The following is a 4,024-nucleotide window of genomic DNA, read 5'->3' as shown; positions in this document are numbered from 1 at the left end:
AGTACTGTATTCCAGGTCCTGTTCTGGGTGCCAGGACTGTATTCCAGGCCCTGTTCTGGGTGCTAGTACTGTATTCCAGGTCCTGTTCTAGGTGCCAGGATATAGAGCAGACAAAGATCTTGAGGAGCTCAGTGTCCAGTGAGGGAGGAACAGAGGTATATTACTTTTCTGAGGCTGCTGTAAAAAATGAGCACAATCTGGGTGGCTTGAACCTCAGTTCTGGAGGCCAGAAGTCTGAAATCCAGGTGTTGGCAGAGCTGCTTCTCTCCAAGGCTCTCCCAGCTTCTGGTGGCCCCAGTGTTTCTGGGCTTGTCGCCGCATCATTTCAGTCTCTGCCTCCGTCATTCATGGCCTTCTTCTCTTCTGTTCATGTGACTCTACTCTGTGTGTCTTATAAAGACACTTGTCACTGGATTTAGGGCCCACCCAGGTAATGCAGGATGACCTCCCCATCTCAAGACCCTTCATTTAATCACACCTGAAAAGACCCTCTTCCCAAATACAGTTGCATCAACAGTGTCCAGGGATTAGGATATGGGCATAGCTTTGGGGAACCACCACTCAGCTCAGTACACAAGGTACAGGTAAATGAAATAGTGTGCTAGCAGGTGATACACCTGGTGGAGAAAACAGAGTAGACTAGGGTGGGGTGCAGTTCAAACACAGGGCAGAGCGGGCCTACTCAGGAAGTGGTGCTTGGGGAAGGCCCCAAGGAGCTTGGGGAAAGGCCCAGGGAACTTATCACTGTGTGGATATTGGGGATCCAGGAAGAGCTTTCCTGGCAGAGGAAAGAGCCTTGCACTACTCAGGCAGGGCAGGACTTCAAGGGTGGGGAGAGGGAGACCATGAGGCCTTGTGGTTGCTGAGAGAACATGAGGTTTATCCTGAGCTTAGGGGGTGTAGTGGATGGCATGGACCAAAGACCAGACAACTTGTGGGAAGACATCAAGGACATCATACATGAAGAAAGCAAAAGGTCGTTAAAAAGACAGGAAAGAAAGAAAAGACCAAAATGGATGTCAGCAGAGACTCTGAAACTTGCTCTTGAATGTAGAGCAGCGCAAGTGAATGGAAGAGAAATAATGAAGTAAAAGAGCTGAACAGAAGATTTCAAAGAGTGGCTCGAGAAGACAAAGTAAAGTATTATAATGAAAGGGGTAAAGACCTGGAGATAGAAAACCAAAAGAGAAGAACATGCTTGGCATTTCTCAAGCTGAAACTACTAAAGAAAAAATTCAGGCCTTGAGTTGCCATATTGAAGGATTCTATGGGCAAAATATTGAATGATTCAGGAAACAACGAAAGAAGATGGAAGGAATACACAGAGTTACTGTACCAAAAACAATTGGTCAAAGTTCAACCATTTCGGGAGGTAGCATATGATCAAGACCTGATGGTACTGAGGAAGAAGTCCAAGCTGCACTGAAGGCATTGGTGAAAAATAAGGCTCCAGAAATTGAGGGAATACCAACTGAGGTGTTTCAACAAACTGATGCAGTGATGAATGTACTCATTTGTCTATGCCAAGAAATTTGGAAGACAGGTACCTGGCCAACCAACTGGAAGAGATCCATATTTGTGCCCATACCAAAGAAAAGGGATCCAACAGAATGAAGAAATCATCGAACAATATCATTAATATCACAGGCAAGTGAAATTTTGCTGAAGATATTTCAAACACGATTGCAGTAGTATGTCTACAGGGAACTACCAGAAATTCAAGCCAGACTCAGAAGAGGACATGAAATGAAGGACATCATTGTTGCTGTAAGGTTGATCTTGACTGAAATCAGAGAATATCAGAAAGATGTTTATCTATGTTTTATTGACTATGCAAAGGCATTTCGACTGTGTGGAGCCTAACAAATAATGGATAACATTTCAACGAATGGGAATTCCAGAACACTTAATGGTGTTCATGCAAAACCTGTAATACACCAAGAGGTGGTTGTTCAAACAGAACAAGGGGAAACTGCATGGTTGTAAAATCAGAAAAAGCGCTCGGCTGGGTTGTATCCTTTCACTGTATTTATTCAATCTCTATGCGGAGCAAATAATCTGAGAAGATGGACCATATGAAGAAGAACGGGGCATCAGGACTGGAGGGAGACTCATTAACAACCTGCGATATGCACATGACACAACCTTGCTTGCTGAAAACAAAGAGGACTTGAAGCACTTACTGATGAAGATCAAAGACTACACTTCAGTATGGATTACACCTCAACTTAGAGAAAACAAAAATCTTCATAACTGGGCCAATAAGCAACATCATGACAAATGGAGAAAATATTGAAGTTGTCAAGGTTTTCATTTCACTTGGATCCACAATCAATGCCCCTGGACACAGCAGTCAGGAAATCAAACAATGTATTGCATTGGGAAAATCTGCTGCAAAAGACCTCTTTCAAGTGTTAAAAAGCAAAGATGTCACTTTGAGGGCTAAGGTGTGCCTGACCCAAGCCATGGTCTTTTCAATTGCCTCAATATGCATATGCAAAGGAGCAGGAGCAAAAGAAATATCTGGTTTATTCTGAGAGTAGCTTGCCATTGGCATGGAGCTAACTGGAAAATTTTTTTAAAAATCTCTACTTTTCAGCATTTCTCAAAGCAATGTACTGATCAATTTAGTGTGTTCTTACCCTAATGTGTTGTTGTTGTTATGTTTGTCAGGTCGATTCTAACGCATAGCGATCCTGTATGACAGAGTAGAACTGCCCCATAGAGTATCCTAGGCTGTAATCTTTACGGGACTAGATCGCCAGGTCTTTCTCCCGAGGAGCTGCTGGGTGGGTTAGAACTGCCAACCTTTTGGTTAGCAGCCAAGCACTTAACTATTGAGTTACCAAGTCTCCTTTACTCTAAAGTAGGGAATGTATTTTTAATCTTATTTTACAGATGAATAGTTTGATTGATGGCTACAAAGTCTAAGCGACTTACTCAAAGCCACCCAGGTTTTAAACGGCAGAGCTGGGATTTGAAATCACTACTTCAGAAGGACTGAGAAGCTCATATTCTTTCCATTGCCCATGCTGGTCCCAGACTTGAAAAAACGGGGGTTTGAAATTGAAAAGCCAGGAAAAATGTTTAAGATAATACATTTCTAATTTAAGAAAGACCAAGTAGAACAACTCAAAAACTTCCTAAACACATAAAGATTAAAAATTTCCCCTGTGTAAGGGTATGATTATAAGATGAAGAATCACAAAAGGGCTTAACGGTTGACTAAGCATTTTCACTCTTACTCTCCTGTTTAATCCTCAGAAGGCTACGAGGTGCTACCTGTTAGTCAATGAGGAAGCTGAAGCCTAAGGTGGTAAATGAAGAACTGAGCATGTCACCAGTAGGATGTGGCAAAGCAGACCTCAGAATCACATTTACAGCAAAGCCAAATATTAATTCGTCTAATCTAATTTTATCCCTTACTGTTGTTTGCTTTGGTCTCTCCCAGTCCTTTAATGGAGCAGGCCTCTCTCTGCAGAAACTTCTAAGAATCCATCAGGTCCCTTTGCTTTGTTATTGGACTCTAGGACCTGCCCTCCTCACCTTGCTTTACGCCTCTCCTGATGCCGGCTTGGGCTACTTGATTTTGTCTTTTCTTTTTTTTAAGAACCCTCTTCACAAATGGTTTGTGCTCAGCCCCTAACCAAAAGGTTGCTGTTCAAACCCACCCAGTAGCACCATTGAAGGCGTGGCTATCTGCGTACTATCTGCGTGTGTAAGATGGTTGTTGTTGGTGGGTGCCATCGATTTGATTCCGACTCACAGTGACCCCATGTGACAGAGAAGAACTGCCCCACAGGGCCTTCCAGGCAGCAATCTTTAAGGGAGCAGATTGTCAGATCTTTCTTCCGGGGAGCCTCTGGGTGAGTTCAAACTGCCAACCTTTTGGTTAGCAGCCAAGTGCGTAACTGTTTTTGCAAACAGGCCTTCTTTATGTAAGATAGCAGCCATTGAAAACCCCACGGGGCAGTTTCCCCCGACACACATGGGGCCGCTATGAGTCGGAATCAACTCGACAGCA

This window comes from Trichechus manatus, unplaced genomic scaffold (genome assembly GCF_000243295.1).
Source record: "Trichechus manatus latirostris isolate Lorelei unplaced genomic scaffold, TriManLat1.0 scaffold00072, whole genome shotgun sequence".
NCBI lineage: Eukaryota > Metazoa > Chordata > Mammalia > Sirenia > Trichechidae > Trichechus > Trichechus manatus.
This window is presented reverse-complemented; position numbering follows the sequence as displayed.